Below are 18,604 nucleotides of genomic sequence, written 5' to 3' on the forward strand. Positions count from 1 at the left end.
AACCCTGAACTCAACCCAAATACAAACACTTCACACAAGAAGATAACTAAAGGCTGGAGGGATTTTAAAACCTGTTAAAAGCCAAGATTATTAAACGGGTGTCACAACATCCTGCCTAAGTATTTAATTCACAGCACATACCCATGCTGGATACTAGGAAACAGATGTTATAAAAAGTGGGAACATTTTCGTAAGGTAGAAAGATAAACTATGTCGAAATCACGGCTGATATTGTTATGCAGTCTTTCCTGATACAGATCTACCAATGGTTCAAAGCAAGAATTATGGTTACAATACCACTAACAAAATTATACCCTTATTTGTTCATAATACTGTATTTACCATCTGCTTAATTCAGTTATTCAACATGGATTTGAGAATAAGAAAAATTACAAAAACTAGGAAGTTGGAAGATTTGTATATCCCACACACATCTAGTTATTTTTGGGGGGCAGATCTTTCAATCTCCACCAGCTCCAATGCTGGGGATCTGGCACCTGAGTAGGATTAGCCCCTTTTATTCAAAATAAACTGCTAAATTACCCTTCTATTTTCTGGTGAGGTTTCTAATAGCAAATGAATTGTCCAAAGAACTTGTAACTCCCACTAGCAGTAGTAGTAGTACTAGTACTAGTAGTAGCAGTAGCAGCTGCTGCTCTTAGGGCCTAAATCTAAACACATGAAATCACTTGGACATCTTTTATTTTGTCATCCTTGCTCTTAAATGCACAAAGCACACGGACTATAAATGGAGGGGAGGGTGTAAACATGTTAACAGTAATATAGATTCATTTTCAAAAAAGAAATGTACTCCTTACCTCCAATTTTTCAACTGGTGAAAATTCAACTAAGATAATTCGTCCAGTTTGACACAACACAATCTACGGTCAAAAACTTGAAGAAAAGGCTGAAGACAGTGTCCTGAAAAATAAAAGGCTAATGAGGTTAAGATTCAAACTGTGAAAGCTTTAAATACAACAGTGTGAGCAAGTGATATAGTGTATGAATAAAAGGTCATGAAAAAGCAGGCAGCCATTTTACTACATGAAATTTCAGTGAATGAAATTTAGGTTTAATTGATACTAAGAGAAAGTTTTCCTGACTGCCTGAGCCAGCCTGCTCCTCTCTCATCACCTCAAGTGCCTAAGGTAGAGCTTTACAACAGCAGAGGGGACGAACAAAGCTTTCCTGAGATTTTAGCTTCAGAGAAAGCTAGCAAGAGGAGCTTTAGCTGCATCCCTGGAAAACCATCAGGAGTCCCTGCAGCTTCCCAAGATGTACTAGTCATTAAAATTTAATGAATTTGATTGCAAAACTGTGCTGAGGCCCTTTTAAGGCCATAGGTCTTTAAAATTTAAAGGACTCCGTGGTGAGCCTGATTTAGTCTCTGGTAAAGTAGAGGAACTTCTTAAAATTCCCATACCCCAAGTAAGCACCACACCCACACTGCAAGCCCACAATAATGAAGAGAGTATACAATCTTTTCTTCTGGTTTTTTGTTTGTTTTTCCCTGCTACCCTACCTTTTCTCAATAGGATTAGAACTGTTCACTCAGGATTGGAAGACCTTCCCCATGACCCAACCTACAAAAATTACTAATCTAACACTCAGGAACAGCTTTAACTTCTTCAAGAATTACTTTATCATAAGCCTTAGTAAAATAATAGAGTTATACATTTAACAATTCAATAAATGACTACATATTTCAGGTTAACCAAATAGCTCCTGTGAATGAGAAAGCAGTTTGTCCATATATAAATATTTCAGCTAATAATAGCAGAAGTGACCAAATTGAACAACCACAATTTTGCAACCTTTAATTACATAACTAATTCATGCACCAGTAATCAATGAATGGTAAAAGCATTAGGTAAAAGGTTGGGCTTCACAAAGGGATCAAGCTGTCACCACTTGAACCCTCTGATGAATCTTCACAACACTTAAGGTGAAATGACCAGATGGTATGTGCCTCCAGATGTGATGTAATATGAAGTGACCACAAGCACTCTTGCCCACCCCTCCAAGAAAATATATTCTGAACCTAATTAAGCATATAGATCTAATTTCCGGTCCATATGAAATAAGAGGATAAAGAAACAAGTTAAACAATACCTCACCAGAATGGCATAGTCTGAGGATGAAAAAAAGCAGACAGGATTGTTATAAATTATAAGAGAATTAAGAGACTTAAGGGGTATAACCAAATACAATGAGTAGATCCTGTTGCAAACAAACCAACTATCAAAAAAAGAATTTCTTTTAGACAATTAGGGAAATTTAAGGATGGACTAAGTACAGGTGACCCTTGAACAACACAGGTTTGAATTATGTGGGTCTACTTATATGTGGATTTTCTTCAATACAAAAAATAGTTACATTAAGTGTGCCTGCCTCTCCTTCCACCCCCTCCCCTTTTTCTGCCTCTGCCATGCCTGAGACAGCAGGACCAACCCCACCTCTTCCTCCACCTCCTCGGCCTCTTCAACATGAAGATGACAATGATGAAGACCTTTATGATGATCTACTTCCACTTAATGAGTAGTAAATATATTTTTCTATGATTTTAACATTTTCTTTTCTCTAGCTTACTTTATTGTAAGAATACAGTAATATGTGTAACATACAAAATATGTGTTAATTGTTTATATTACTGATAAGGCTTCTGTTCAACAGCAGGCTATTAGTAGTTAAGTTTTGGGGGAGTCAAAAGTGGCACATTGGCTGGGCACAGTAGCTCACGCCTGTAATCCTAGTACTTTGGGAAGGCAAGGCAGGAGGATCCCTTGATCCCAGGAGTTCAAGACTGGCCTGGGCAACATGAGGAGACCCTATCTCCACAAAACAATATAAAAAAGTAGTCAGGTGTGATGGTGCATGCTTATGGTCCAGCTGCTCAGGAAGCTGAGGTGGAAGGATCACTTGAGCCCAGGGGATTGAGGCTGCAGTGAACCATGATCATGCCGCTGCACTCCAGCCTGGGGGACAGAGTGAGACCCTGTCTCAAAACAACAACAACAACAACAACAACAACAAAAGTTCAGGTGGATTTTTGACTCTGCAGGCAGTCAGCACTCCTAACTTCGGCTTTGTTCATGGGTCAACTGTATTGTACGTGCTATTAAGAACTGTATTGTATGTGCTGTATAAGATAATAACATTGTAGCTATGTAAGAAAATGTGTTGTTTTAGAGATGTTAAATTATTGGGGAGTGAAATTATGTCTTGGCTATGCCTTAAATTCTTGGAAAAAAGAGGAGTAAGGAGATGAAACCAGTATGGTAAAATGTACATAACTGTAGCATCAGAGGTTCATTGGACCTTTCATTTGTGTACATTTAGAAATGTTCAAATAAAATATTCAAATGTCAAGTACCTACAAATAAACAAGGGTATTTGACATTCACAGGCCTAACGTAAGATAACTGTTCAAGGCTATCATTACAAGTGAGTAGCAAGGATGTTGCTGGATGCTGAAAACAATGATTTGAAAATGAGATATGAGGGCGGTTCAGAAGCAGAATCACCACTAGAAGTATAGGAGCATTGACTCTATTGCTGGGAAAGAAGTACAAGGCAGATAAGCTTTTTGCCCTTCTTAAGATTCAGAAGGATAAGGCAAAGAAGACTGGCTAGGATTTCATCAAAATTGGAGAAGCAACAAAGGAAGCCTTGAGTGCCAAGAAAGACGGCAAATGAACTGGGAAGCAAAGACACATCTCTTTTAGAACTGGAAAAATGGAGACATGTCTAAAAAGAGAGAAAGGGACTGTATGTGTAGGGATGAGAAAGGACTAGTGACACAGCAAGCTTTCTAACAGGGCAGAGAGGTTGGCAAATTCCAGAGCTGGTGGTACCATGTTCTAGAAATGGGGTGGGAGGCGGTGAGGATGAGATATGAAGGAGTAATCTCCCAGTTGTCTCAATCTTCAGGACATGAGTCATAGGGTCAGGATATTATATGACTTACAGAAAGAAGAAAGCACAACATGATAAAACTGGGAAGTCAGTGAGCATCTTCAGGCAAGAGTTACCTGGCCATTACAGCTGAAACACAATGTTGTAACAGTAACAGACAAAGAACATAGGCCATTCACCAGGTGTGGGACTACAGACGAGTTACTTAACCTCTTAGGCCCGGTTTCCTAATCCTTTGCTTAATATCACACCTATCATATACTTACCTCACAAGGCTGCTGTGGGTTATTAATTTACATAGAAGGAAAAAAGTTTGTAAAGCACAATGTTCATTGATTAGGTTGTTTGAGGGTTCTCACATGGCAGAAATCTAGGAATCTCAGCAGAAGTGCCTTTTTTTTCCTATTTCACAAGGGCAGATATATATTATACCTACATATAGGTATGCTAAGACAGAAGTTGTGATTGCAAAAGTGTAACTAGGAAAGTATTCTCTTCCATGAGAGGAAAAAATTTTAGTTGATATTATGCATCCTAATTTCAATAGCAATTAAGAGGGATTTCATATTTTGAGTCATTCCAGACGTAGCTGAAATTTAAATAAACCTGTCCATTGTCAAGGTCTAGCAATTGACCAAGGTTGAAGAGACTTAAAATATTGCTGAGTGTTTAGGAAAAAATTTACTTATATTTACGCACATACAATGTAACCTTTCAATTAAAAATGTATATAATTATACAAGTGAGTACAGCTATATAAAACAAAGCTTAAAAAGAACTAGGGCTGAGTCTGAAGTCTTAGAGAAAATGACAGTCTCTGCCACTTCTAAGAAAATCCTGCCCATAAAGAGCCAACAAAGCACCTCCCTATCTGAAGGCAAGGAATAGGGTTGGTCAAAATATAAGAAATGCCTTTCTTAAAAGTGTCAAAGAGCCAAAACAGAAGGACAAAAGGGAAAATCCTCTTCACCCACTTTCGGGTTGGGACCCTGAAGGGCTGCACCTTAGAAATAAGGGTGAACCGCAATGAATCAGTTCACACACTGAATGCAATGTGGCCTTGAGTCATCTGGTTGGCCCAGGAAGGTCTCTAAAGCTGAGATTTGATTAAGCAACTCTGGATTTTCTGGATTCCCTTAAGCAGATGTACACACATACACATACACTCCTTTCTGAAAAACTATCATCCTTGGTCTCAAATGATTTTTCAAATACAATGCCCAGCATTCAATTAAAGACAATCAGGCACACGAGGAAACATGATAAGATGACCAGAACAGACTCAGAAGGACTCCAAGTATTGGAATTATCAGACATGGATTTTAAATTATGCTTGCTATGTTCAAGGAGACGAAAGCCAAACTTAAAAATCTCAGCAATGACCTAGAAATCATAAAATGTGACACAGCAGAATTTGGGTGTTTTTGAGACCAGGTCTCGCTCTGTCACCCAGGCTGGAATGCGGTGGCGTGATCACGGCTCACTGCAGCCTTGACCTCTGGGGCTCAGGTGATCTTCCCACCTCAGTCTCCTGAGTAGCTGAGACTATAGGCATGCACCAGCATGCCCAGCTAATTTTTGTATTTTTTTTTTTTTTGTAGAGATGGGGTTTTGTCATGTTGCCCGGGCTACACAGCAGATTTTTAAAAGAAGCAAAGAATAATTTTATTACTGAGAAATGCAAAAACCAAAATTAAGAATTCAATAAACAGGTCTAACAGCCAATAGACACCGTTGAGACAGTGAACCAAAAGATAGGTCGGGGGAAAATAAAACGCTCAGAATGAAGAGAGGGTAAGAAATATGGAAGATACAGTGAGAAAGGTCTAATATCCAAGAGTTAATCAGAATCCCAGAAGGAAAAGAGACAGAATGGGGCAGAGGCAATATTTGAATAAATGTTCCAAAAATGATGAAACCTGTCAAACCACATGTGTAACAATCTCAATGAATTCCCACCAGACAAAGGAAAGTTTTAAAGCATCCTGATGGAGGGGCAGCGGGGGCAGAGGTGGGGAGATTACTTTCAAAGAAGCAACAGTTAGATTGATAGCTTAATTTTCAACAACAAAAATGGCAGCTAAAAGACTGTGTATCTCCAAGGAGCATGAAGAAAACAACTGCCAACCTAGTATTCCACTGAGGAGAAAATATCCTTCAAGAAAAAAATTAAAATACAGGCTCAGACAAATAAAAACAGAGTTCATCTCCAGCAAACCCTCACTAAGAATGAAGCAAAAGAAAACTGCCTCAAGATGGAAGGTCACAGATAGAGAAAGGAATGAAGACCCATGAAGTTCAAATAAGCATGTGAAATCTAAAGGAATATTGACTGTATAAAATAATGTCTTGTAAGGTTTAAAATACATATAGAAAATTAAATTACAGGACAACAATATGTATGTCACAAGGTAGGTAAATGGAACTAAGGCGCTTTAACATTCTTGCTTCAACTAGGAGGAAGGTAGAAGTATCAGTTAACACTAGATTTTGATAAGTGAAGAATACATGCTATAAATGCTAGGGTGATCACAAAAAGACTAAAAATGAATAAGTGATGTCTGAAGTAATAAAGGAAAAATGATATAAAAATAGTCAAATAAAAGAAAAAGACAAGGGGAAAAAGAAATACAGAGCTAGTAGAATAAAAATGCGATGCTGTACTTAACCCCAAAATGTCAATAATTATATTAAGTATAAATGAATCAAGTGTTTCAAAAAAGAACGATTATCAGATTGGGTTAAAAAAAAAAATCTACAAATATATGTTGCTTTCAAGAGCCCCATCTAAAACATAAGAATACAGAAAGGTTAAAAGTAAAAGGATAAACATATATCATGCAAACATTAGCTAAAATAAAGATGGTATTGCTATATTAAAGATGGTGTTGCTGTATTAGTTTCAGACAAAATAGAATCAAAGAAAAAGGATCACTAGAGTTAAAAAGAGTCCCTTCATAGTCATAAAATGCTTAATTCACCAGAACAATATAACGAACTAAATCTGTATGCAGTTGATAACATGGACTCAAATTATATATAAAGCAAAGGTTGACAAAACCTCTCGGAGAATTAGACATGCATTAGTATCTCAGGGGCAAATTTTAAGACATCTCTCGGCTGGGTGTGGTGGCTCATGCCTGTAATCCCAGCACTTTGGGAGGCCGAGGCAGGTGAATCACTTGAGGTCAGGAGTTCGAGACCAGTCTGGTCAACATGGTGAAACCTCGTCTCTACTGAAAATACAAAAATTAGCCAGGTGTGGTGGCACGTGCCTGTAGTCCCAGCTACATGGGAGGCTGAGGCAGGAGAATTGCTTGAATCCGGGAGGCAGGGGTTGCAGTGAGCTGAGATTGCACCACTGCACACTCCAGCCTGGGCAACAGGGCAAGATTCCATCTCAAAAAAAAAAAAAAAAGAAAGAAAGAAAGAAAGATATCTCTCTCAGTAGTTAAAAGAATAAGCAGACCAAAAAAGTTAGCAGGGACAGAGATACAATACAATTACCAAACTTGATCAATGGACATGTATAGAATGCTGTATCTAGTAACTGCAGAATATATGCTTTTCAAGTGCTTACATATTTGCAAAAACTGACCACATGCTAAGCCATAAAGTAAGTCTCAGGGCATTTTAAAAGATTGAAATCACTCAAAGTACTCTAAGGAAAATGTGTTAAAGCCAGAAACAAAATACAAAAAATACACAGTTAGAAAATTCTCATATTACTGGAAATTAAGAAATATACTTTTAAAAAACCCATGGATCAAAAAAGAAATTACAGTGGGAATTTTAAAATATTGTGAAATAATGAAAATATTACACCTCAAAAATGATGGGATGCAGGTAAAGCAATACTTGAAAATGAAATGTATAGCTTTAAATATGTATGTCAGGAAGGAAACAAGGGTATAAACACCTACCTACCCATCTCAAGAAGTTAGAAAGAAAAAGAGCAAAATAATTCCTAAAAAGGTATATAAAATATACTGAATATAAAAGCAGATATTAACAAAATAGAAACACTTGAAGAATACTATTAGTATTTTTAAAACTGCATCTGTAATTAAAAGCTTTCCCACAAAGAAAATTCTAGGCCTAAATGGCTTCACTGCTAAAATCTATCATGCATTTAAAGAAAAAATAAAACCAAACTTAACCTAAACTCTTCCAGAGAATCAAAAAGCAGGTATCTTCCTTAGCTCATTTTACAAGGCTACTAAAGCCTGACAAGGACAGTACAAGAAAAACAAAATTTCAGGCCAATCCCACTCACGAACAAAGATCTAAAACTGCAAAGTAAAATTAGAGGAAAATGTGATGTTGACCATGCTAGGTTTATTTCTGGCATGCAGTTTATTTAGCATTAGGAAATCAATCAATATAATTTGACTTGAGGAATATCCTATGGTTATATTAACAATAGGAAAAACATTTGATAAAATCCAGCATCTATTCATGATGTAAGCGCCTAACAAACTAAGGACAGAATGAAACTTCCTTAATCTGATGATAGCTAGAAAAAAATTAAAGTAAACATCATATTTAATGGAGAAATGTTCAAAGTTTTCCTTTCAAGAAAGGAAACAAGACAATAGCGCCACTATTACTACTTCTATTCCACATTATAATCGAAATACTAGCCAGTACAGTAAGATAAGAAACAAAAGTATAACATTTCGAAAGGAAGAAACAAGACTTTATTTGCAGATAAGAAGACTGAATACATAATAAAAGATCAAATACATACTCTAAAGATATATGACTAAAAGTTTAGCAAAACTGTTAGATACAAGATCAATATAAAGATATAAACAAACAAAATAATGGCTATAAACATTTACAATATGAAAAATATCAAATATCTACAAATAAAACTCTCAAAAGTTGTGAACAATCTTCTGGAGAAAATCACAACCATTACTGAAAGAAATTAAAGGCCTAAATAAATGGAGTAGTGTATCATGTTCATGAATTAGAAAATGATAAAGATGTCAATTCTTCCCAAATTGCTCTCTAGATTCCATGCAGTTCCAATCAGAGTAGCAACAGGTTTTGTGGGTGTGTGTGGAAAATGACAAGATGATATTAAAATCAAAGAAATGTGCAAAGGGCCAAGAATAGCGAAGATGCTTTCGAAGGACAATGTGGAAGAACTTGTTCTACTAGATATCAGGTTTTATGATAAAACTATAATAAACAAGACAATGTGGCATCAGTACAAGTAGAGACAAACAGACCAAAGGAACAGAACAGAAAGCACAGAAACAGAACCACAGATATATGGACATTTGATTCCTGACAATAGCAGGGAAATGGTGTGCTGGGAAAATTAGCTATCCATATAGGAAAAGACAGTATTATCCCCTACCTCACACAAAATACAAAAATCAATTTCAGGTATATGCTAGATCTATATGTGAAAGCCAAAACAATAAAGCTTCTAGAAAGTGAGAGAATGAATACCTTGGAGGTAATCTTATGAGAATACCATGAAATAGAAAAAGCATGCCACACAGTGGGAGAAGATATTTACAACCAGCAAGGGCTCATTTCCAGCATATAGTAAAAACTCCTACAAATCGGCAAGTCAAAAAGACAAGGAAGTACATGACACATTTTTGAACGAATTCCTCCCAAAATAGTCATGAAAGCACAAACCTGTTACCTGGAAGATTTAGTTAAAAATACTAACATTCTCCCTGAGATTTAGAGAATATTAAGTTTTAACTACATATTAACATTAAAAAAATTTAACTGCTCATATTTCAATAAACCAGTTCTCCCATTCCTTATCCAATCTAAACTGTAAGAGAAATAATTACTCTTGAAAAGTCCTGTTGAAGAAATCTTTGCCTACTCCAAGGTCACAAAGACATTCTCCACAAACTGACATCTACCTACATATCCCTCAACAATAATATATAATGATCTATTCATACAGTGGAATAGTATACAGTAATGAGAATAAACAGTCTACAACTACATACGATATAAATACATCTCAAATTCACAATGTTGCATAAAAGAAGTCAGAGACAAAACAGTCCATTTAGATAAAGTACAAAAGTAGGCAAAACTAATCTGTGGTGTTAAAAGTTAGGAAAATATGCAGGGATGGGGGTGGAGGGGGGTAAGGTAGTAAGAATTTCTTGATCTGGGTGCTAGTACACAAGTGTGCTCAGTTGGTGAAAATTCACTGAGTTGTTCACTACCGTACTTTCTGCATATTAAACTTCAGTAAGAGGTTTTTTGTTTTTTGTTTTTTTTTAAGTGTAAAGGAGTATATTTTTCAAAATTGTTTAGGGAATATGAGAAAAAAGTTTGAAGTTCATTGCTTCAGGGTAAAGCACAAAAATCAGATAACAAAATTTTAAAAAGCAATATACTAATTACCAAAAATATACAAGAGGTGTCAAACCAACTAATGACTCTCAAACTTACAGTAATATTGGTTTGAAACTATTTGAACCCAATTGATAAACTGACTTATATCTAGACTTAGTGACTAGTGTTGATTCATAAAGATTTCAGATAAGCAACTTGATCTTGTAGGTTTTTGTTAAACAAGAGGGTTTTTACATCTTAGAAGTTAACTAACAAGTAGATTTACGCATCTAGTCAAACTCCCTAATTTTACAAATGAAGAAACCGAGGTCTTTTGAAGTTGGGTGATTTCTTCAAGGTCATAAGAAGCTCTGAATATGTCTAAACAATTCAAGTTATTTAATTAAGTTCACCTCCTCTCAATTTTCTGTAACTTCTAGGGGATTTCCACCTACCAAGAGAGTTTGTTTACTGGCAGTGTCTCTCAATACACACTATAGTCAACTGAAACATTTTTATCCAAACAACTCAAAATTAATTTCTTTGCCATCCATGACTAATAGCCAAATGCTATTTCTGTGGCATAAAAGATAAGCCTTTCTAAAAGTTCATGATGTGCGGCCTAACAGATAACTTGCTGTTTACACTAAATGATGACTTTGACATCAAACTGAAGGCATGTGTGAAAAGTTAAGAGTAACAATGGCACCTGTTACATATGGTATCCCTGAAAAAAACAAAAAGACTCGATTGTTGCCACAAATCGAAACCAAGGATTTTCTAAAAGCGCATATAAACAAATGTGCTAAATTACTGAAATTATACTAATATTAATGTATTAAATCAATCATAACTATGATGAGTACTAAAAAATTAAATTCTCCAATTCATTTCAATTAGCTTCCATATCCAAGAAGTATGCTTAACACTTTTTTAATAGGAAGAATGACTTGTCATTTTGAAATCAAATCCATCAAAAGTGAATAGAGTGCATAAAATAACTCAATTTAGTCCCATGAAAACACAGTTTTAAATTATAAAAATGCTTTAGCCTACACTCCATCACCATAGTGTTCTTTCCACAGTAATAGAACTCTCTCCTTTTATTTCAACCTATAAAGTTCAGTGCCAAGATAAATCCCTGGACTTCCCATCCCTAGAGGAAACACCTAGCCTTCGAGTATATGCAGAGAACTTAAAACTAAAACAGAAAATGGTTTTACAGCCACAGAAATCTATTCACTAAAGAACTGTAGGTCTCCATGATATAAAAACAAATAATTAAAAATGACTTAACAACTAAGTGCAACATGGTATCCTGGAACAGCAAAAGGACATTAGTGAGATTCTGGTAAAATCGAGTAAAATCTACAGTCTCACTAACAATAATGTACCAATGTTAATGTCTTAGTTTAGACAAATGTACCAGGGTTATATATACTTGGGTGAAGAGTATATGGGAATTCTGTACAATCTTTGCAACTTCATTGTAAGTCTAAAATTATTCCAAAATAAAAAGCTTATTTAAAAAGAAATGACTTAGCAAAAACTACTAAAAGTTGAGAAATTTGTACCTCAATTCTGACTCAATTAAATGCCCACAGTCAATATCTTTCTTCAAATGATGATCTCCATCAACACAAGGCCTAAATGGGGAAATGGAGTGGGTTCACAGAAGAATGCTATTTCTCCAACATTAAAAAATAAAATAAACCCCCCAAAACCCCTTAAAAAATACTTCAGGCAGGAATGAAAAGTCTGAAACCATTCCTCAGTAGAAAGGAAAGAGAAGAATCCTATTTAGTGCAAAAGATGTGGGCAGTGGACAGCCAAGCAGACAAAGGTATTCTAGAGATCCTAGACCAGTCAAGCTGAATAATTAAAAAATACATAACACTTCTTATGCACTCACTTATGGGTCAGGTGCTATTTTAAACGCTACACACGGATTAACACATTTAATCCTCTCAAGAACCCCATAAGGGAGGCACTACTTTTACCTACATTTTACAGATGGGAAGTTCTGTAAGTAATGGAACAGAGATTTGAAGATAAGCACTCTGAGTGGACAGTCCATGCACTTAACCACTATACTATACAGCCTTTTGAGGAGCCAAGCCAGAAAAAAGCTACTGCCTTCTAGAGACCAGTCTCCACTACTTACCCTCGGCCTCTACCAGAGGAGAGAGTTCTCTTCCCAAGGCTTGACGGTCCTTGCTAGGACTGCAAAGGAAGATAGCCCTACTGCCGTATCTGCAAGATTGTGTTCATAATCTTTCAGTACTTGATGTACTCAGTGCATGTTCCTGCTGAGACACTGTTACACATAAAAGTTAGTTTTTATAATACTATCAGTATTCAAATTCAGATATGTTGGGCTAGCTTGGGAATCTGAACACTATTATGTGACATTTTTCTGTGGGAAAATGGTGCTGCTTAAAAAAAAGTCTTACCAATGGATCATTTAGAAATTGAGGCTCCCCCTGCACAGACTCTAGCCTTTAGATACCAAGATAACCGTATTTTAATAAAGACATTGCAATTACTCAAATAATCTAGTTTTGCTCAAACATCAAAAAGGCATAGTTCTTTATACCTAACAAAAGGAATGGTGTTACTGAAAAAAATAAGCTTAATATTCTATGAATTTCCTGCACTATGGCCAATTGTGGATGTATCCAGCAGTTAACATACTGCTCTCTCCCTGAACCTCTCAAATAAACTCTGCATTAAAAAATTGCTACCAGGTAAACAAATCTATCTTTCATGCCCACACCCCAGAACAGAAGGCGTATCATCTTCGAAAGCAGCTGAAGTAATAACAGTAATAGTAGTAATGATGACGACAACGTAATAATAAGAACTAACTCTTTTTGAGTATTCACCATTGCTAGGCATGTTTTAAATATGATACATCCTCTGGCTCATTTAATCCTTATATGAGGTAGGTACCACATTATCCCTTCAAAAATGAGGGAACAGGTCAGAGATTAAGTAATTTGCCCACGAACACAGAGCTAGTTAGTGTCAGATCTGAACATCTGAGCATTTTACCCCTAGAGATCATATTTTTAACCTCTGCACTCTGTGTGTAATTAAATAACTTGGTAAACTCTTAAAATGAACACAGCGTGCTTACTGAAAGTCATTTTTCAAATGAAAGAGTGGTTTGGAAACCAAAAAAATAAAAAACCCATCTTGCCTTTTATTAGGAGTATTTCCTTCAACCAAGATAAGACTGAACACATTTATGGAAAACAAATTTAAAATGTACTTAGCTTTGTTTTTATCACCTTCATATCCCTCACTTAATTGACTGAACATCACAAACAGTGGTAACAGTATGTAACCTCAACATGCTAACACTTTATTTTAAAATCTTGAAGTAAAACAAACACACTGTCCCATGTTTACACTAAATAAACGAGGGTAAAATAACTGCAAGAGGTCCAATACCTTTGAAAAGTTTCAAATCAGCAGTAATTCATGGTGGGAACAAGATATTCCTTTTATGAAAAACCAAAACTATGCTCTTTCAACAAAACTGCAAGATCTGTCTGCTTTAATGACAATATTAGGCTGAGATGGACTAACTTAAATTTTATTTCAAAACATGTGCCTAAATTTAGAAATCCTTCATTGACAATCTAAAAAGCCTATCAGTTTATCTCCCACAAGAGCCATCTGATCCACATAAATCTAATTCCGGACAGCTAAAGGTGTACTATTAATACCTGCCATTTCAGTGAATAATTAACAAAAAGCAGGCAACCCTCAACAATTTCTGGAGCACAAGCTGATTTTTAAAATCATGTATTTAAAACTCAGACTCTGCCTTTCCAGGAGACAATGATCAATATGCTAGGTTTCCAAGCCGGCTCACAAAAGCCTAAATGTCCAAAAGGTTACAGAAGTATAACAAAACACAGAACCTGTGTGGGCAATGTTTCTACAGGAAAATCAATTTAGCATTCCAACTCAGGATAACAGCAACTACTCCTGACCCATTTAGCCCTGGAGGTAGAAAAAGGAAATCTTCCCTCCCATAACTGGAAGCCTGAGCTTCCCTAGGACCACAGACCTCGGCTTCCACTATGAAGGAAGGCAAAAAGGCAGAGCTGGGGTGGGAGGAGATCCAGGGATGAGGAAGGCAAGACCAACTGGGAAAGAAGGATGGAGCAGGGGATGGCAGCTGAAAGGAGTGAGGAAACTGCGAAGATGGCGGGCTGCTGAAGAGGATGAGTGTACAGTGCCTGTTCCTGCAGCACGTGGGCTTTTACCAACTTTCCTCCTTGGGTGCTTAAGGAGAGTGAAGAAGAGGAGAAACCATTGGAGGGTCTTGACAGTGCCTCCCTCACTCTGGCTATTCTCATCCTCCTTTTCAAGAAAGAACAGGGTGGGTTAAGAGGTCTTATCCGCATCCCTCTTGACCTCCTAGAGCACAGGAAGGTGGAGAAGGGACTTGGAGGAGTTTTGGTGCCTTCCTTGTTAGCATCCACCCTATCAAAGACTTCAGTGTCAATGGAAAACTAAGGGTGCCAGGTAAATGGCAGGAACAGCATCAGAAGGAGGGGATGGAAAGTAGAGAAATTTGAAGCAGGGAGGGAAGTAGGATGTTAGAGTTGGACAAATAGAACTGTCCATGAATTAAATTATAATAAATGTTCTTATTTAGGATTAATTCAGTTTGATAGTTCCAAATATTTCATCAGGTCCATTTCACTTTTAGAGAAATAAATATTTGTGGCCATGGTAATAATTTGAGGTTTACTATATAGAAGGTATGAAAATAAACTTATAAGTAGATATAAGGCAATTTCCTGGTGTTTTATCTTTATACAGTGGCAATATAAATCATTTCAGAAAGGCTTTATTTACTTGGTAAGCATTCAGTTACATTATCATTTGTTGATTTTTTTCGCCCTAATAAATAGCCCAAATACCATGAGTAATTACTTTCACAAGTAAGGAAGTATATTTTATTTAACTCTTTCTTGGGAGTATAACTATATTTAAAAACTTATTCAGACCACAGATTGCCCATCAAGATGCCAAGGGATTATTTAAAACAGTCTCTAAAGCTACATAATACACACACATGCTGATGTGTACTGAGGAACACAAGACTTCTTTTTCTGTTTCCATGAAGACAGGACTACTTAACTGAAGGCCCCCAAACAATGTACTTCTTAAAAGATGAAGCAGCAAACCCCGAATTTCAAAACTTTTCTAGAACTTTCAGCCAGAGATAATTAACTAGGCAGCTAAACCGGACCAAATGACTTGGTGGAGGATGACTACCAGACATTTAGTATCTTTTTCTCTTTTTTTCTGATTTCTGTGGCTGTTCTTCCACTTCAACTCTACTCAGATGTGGAGCCCTTCTCTTGAGCAGGCTCTGCAGCACATAAGAAATGCAACAGCAGAGACCAGTGGGAGATAAAAGTGACCACTGGCAAGATGTTCCCGCTGTTTCATCAACACCTCAGATACTGCCTGGGAACCTGTTAAGGTCTTTCATTCCCTTGCCCCATAGCAGATTATGGTGGATCCCAGAAGAGCTGCCGTCTTTTCTGCAAATCATGAATAGGGTCCAAAACCTTTGTATCAAATTATTAAAGAGAAGAAAAACAGGGTCAGCTGTCAAGTACTCCACTTGCTGGAGAAGGCAGGGATGTGTATGTGTACCTCCAAGCTCTGATAAAGCAAATTCAAACCCCTATAGGTAGTTGCCATTTAATAATGTAATTTGAAATACTATTCAGGACCAGAATAAACAAAATATTTGTTCTTTGAAGTATCTTGGGCATGCTGACACATGAGGCAAAGTTACTGAAAATATCTGAATTTCAGATAGGTCACTACCAGCTATTTAGGAATCTCTTTACAGATCAGCAGACTTCTAGCTCAAATGTTACCTCTGGCTAGAAAATGGACGCATCTGAAAAGAAAAAAAACCTTGAGATTATCTGGAGCCGAGGACACTGAAAGCTTTCAAGATTACCAACAGAACTGAAAGGTTTCTTTGTAACACAAATTTCCATTTTCATAAAATTTGTATCAGTCAGCACAAAAACTTACACAGAGTATGGTGAAAGAACACACGCTCTAGAATCAGACCTACATGAGTTTGAGTTCTAGCTCTGCAATTTACCAGCTATATAATCTCCTCAGGGAAGTCGCCAAAGAATATTGGAGGTTAGTATTGTTCTGTGCAATCGGGATAACATTATCTTTAGCATAGGGTAGCTGTGAGGATCTCCAGTGCCTGAATATAATCGACATTAGCTCTGTTTGCTCCAACAAACTGTACACAATGTGGTATCTATAACCGAGGAGAAGACTCCATCAAATAAACATATGGAAGAAAATTCAGGGTGATTGAATGCAGATTATGTTCTTTCAGATGTGAAGATGAAAATCACATATTTAATATTTACCTTCACTGAAGTCTAGCTTTCCCTTGATTAAGCCAGTTGTAAGCAAGTGGGGGCGGGGGCTGTCCCTACGGTTGTAAAGATTCATATCACACACTGACTAAAAAGCATGTATATGTATGTGCCTGGATTCTTCCGGTGTTCATAAAAACACACCATCACAAAACTTACCATGGGTGATGAGGCCCTTTATAATTTAACACTGTGCAAAATTAAACTCTCATCTCAAAAAACCCTTTCTTCTTCCACGTGTTCTTGTATACTACTGCAAATCATTGCTAAAGCAAAGAAAAAAGTAAATTCTCTTATCCTTTCAAAATGAAAAAGTGCGCAAAGAAAGCTCAGTTTGCCAAACTGTTCCCTTTTCTCATTCATTCTTGTTCTTTTAGAAACCAGAAGTAAATATACTGTATGCCAAAATGACTGCCTGATTGACAAACGTCACTGAAGAAACACATCGAACTGACAAGCCCGGTCTGGACCAAAGGTGGCAAGTTTTCTTAAATAATTTAAATAAGTTACATTTCAGTAGAAACAGAAGGCTTTACACTTTAACACATTAACAGTGTTAATTTTAACACATTAACAAACTTCGGATTTTTTTTATGCAGCTTACTTTATACCTCACCTGTCCCTCACCCTTCAAATCCTGCTTTTACGCACTTTATGAGCTGGCACACGGTAGTAAACTACAGAACTCCAACTGGGAATAACTCTAATCTGTTGTTGGACCTCAGAGGACTGCTTGTGTGATCTTTAAAGGAAAGCAATGTTTTCTCCTTACTCAACACCTACCAACAGTCATCTGTAAACCTCCTCTCCAACAATTCTTACTATACTGCTACTAACCTTCACATCTCTCAACACCCTCAACGGCCCCCACGCTGGTGCTGCTAGTCCTCATCCTCAAACACCTTCCTGGGGGCTTAAAGCCGGTCCACAGAGGCTCACCCTCCGCAATGCCTAGGGTCCGGCGAGGAAGGGCATCGTCCCCTCCGTTTGGGGGACCAAGGCCAATCAAGTCGACACACCACCCCAGCCACTCCCTCTCCCCTCGGCCTCTCGGGGCGTCTGGGGCGGGCGCGGACGCGCCAGGCCCTGCGCAAACCTCCGGCAGCCCCGCAGTTCCCGCTGTCAGCCGCAGTCCCGGGCCGGGCTGAGTCCCCGGGACACCCGCAGTTGCGCACACGCCCACCGTCGCAGGCACAGGGTCACTGGGACGATCCCGGGGGCGCCCCCGACGTCCCTGCTCGGGCAGGTGCCGGGCCTCCCCGCGGACACTCACCAGGCGGCTGCTGCTCTCTGGCCGCCGCCGCCGCCTAGCCCTCACGCCCGTCGCCTGCTCCCGCGGGGGGTCCGGGCCGGCGCCGCTTCCCCGCCCGAACCCCCAGGGTACGCGCCGTGCGGGGCCGGGATCCGGTGTGAGCCGCCGCCGCCGCCGCCCCCTTTCCTCCCTCCTCCCTCAGTGCGTCCCTCCCACCGAGGCCCGCCTGGTATTTCCTAGATCCGGTCTGAGCGAGAGCTTGGCGAGCAAGCTCTGGCTTCAGGGCTTCCGTCGGGCGCCGTCGCTCGCCAGGCACAAAGATGGCGCCGCCGGGTACTGCCAAGGGCGATCTCGCGAGGCTTCCCCCACAGGAACAGGAGGGCGGGGGCCCAAAGGAAAGGTGATAAGTTAGGGAAGCCTGAGCAAATGCTTCCCATATCGGAAATGGGCAGTACCAGTTACCGAGGAAGTTACTGCGCCTGCGTGCGCGGGTAATGACGCATGCCCGGAACGGCCCCTAAAGTAGGACCTAGTTCTCCAGGTTTTACCTGTTTCCACTAGTGGCGCGGGGCGGGGTAATGAAACCCAGTCAAGAAACCCAGTAAAGGGCTTGGCAGGACCAGGCACCAAGTGAGAGGCGTCCCTTAAGGCTTGGTCATCC

The 18,604-nt window shown here is 38.4% G+C and overlaps 1 protein-coding gene across 6 annotated transcripts in view; it reads right to left on the minus strand.

The window, feature by feature from the left end:
• The window catches only part of TAB3 (TGF-beta activated kinase 1 (MAP3K7) binding protein 3), a 61,226-nt gene extending 42,941 nt beyond the window's left edge, over window positions 1-18,285 (minus strand). For 3 of the 6 annotated variants that reach the window (XR_008497112.2, XR_008497113.2, XM_063660671.1), the window contains exons 1-2: window positions 17,965-18,285; window positions 819-921 (exon numbers count right to left, since the gene is read on the minus strand). The gene's annotated coding sequence lies outside the window, so the exon portion shown is untranslated. The remainder of the gene's footprint in view (window positions 1-818; window positions 922-17,964) is intronic. The other 3 variants (XM_063660672.1, XM_063660669.1, XR_010125500.1) reach the window with 2 other exon arrangements.
• Window positions 18,286-18,604: the final 319 nt, after the last annotated feature.

Source organism: Pongo pygmaeus, chromosome X, assembly GCF_028885625.2.
Source record: "Pongo pygmaeus isolate AG05252 chromosome X, NHGRI_mPonPyg2-v2.0_pri, whole genome shotgun sequence".
Classification (NCBI taxonomy): Eukaryota; Metazoa; Chordata; class Mammalia; order Primates; family Hominidae; genus Pongo; species Pongo pygmaeus.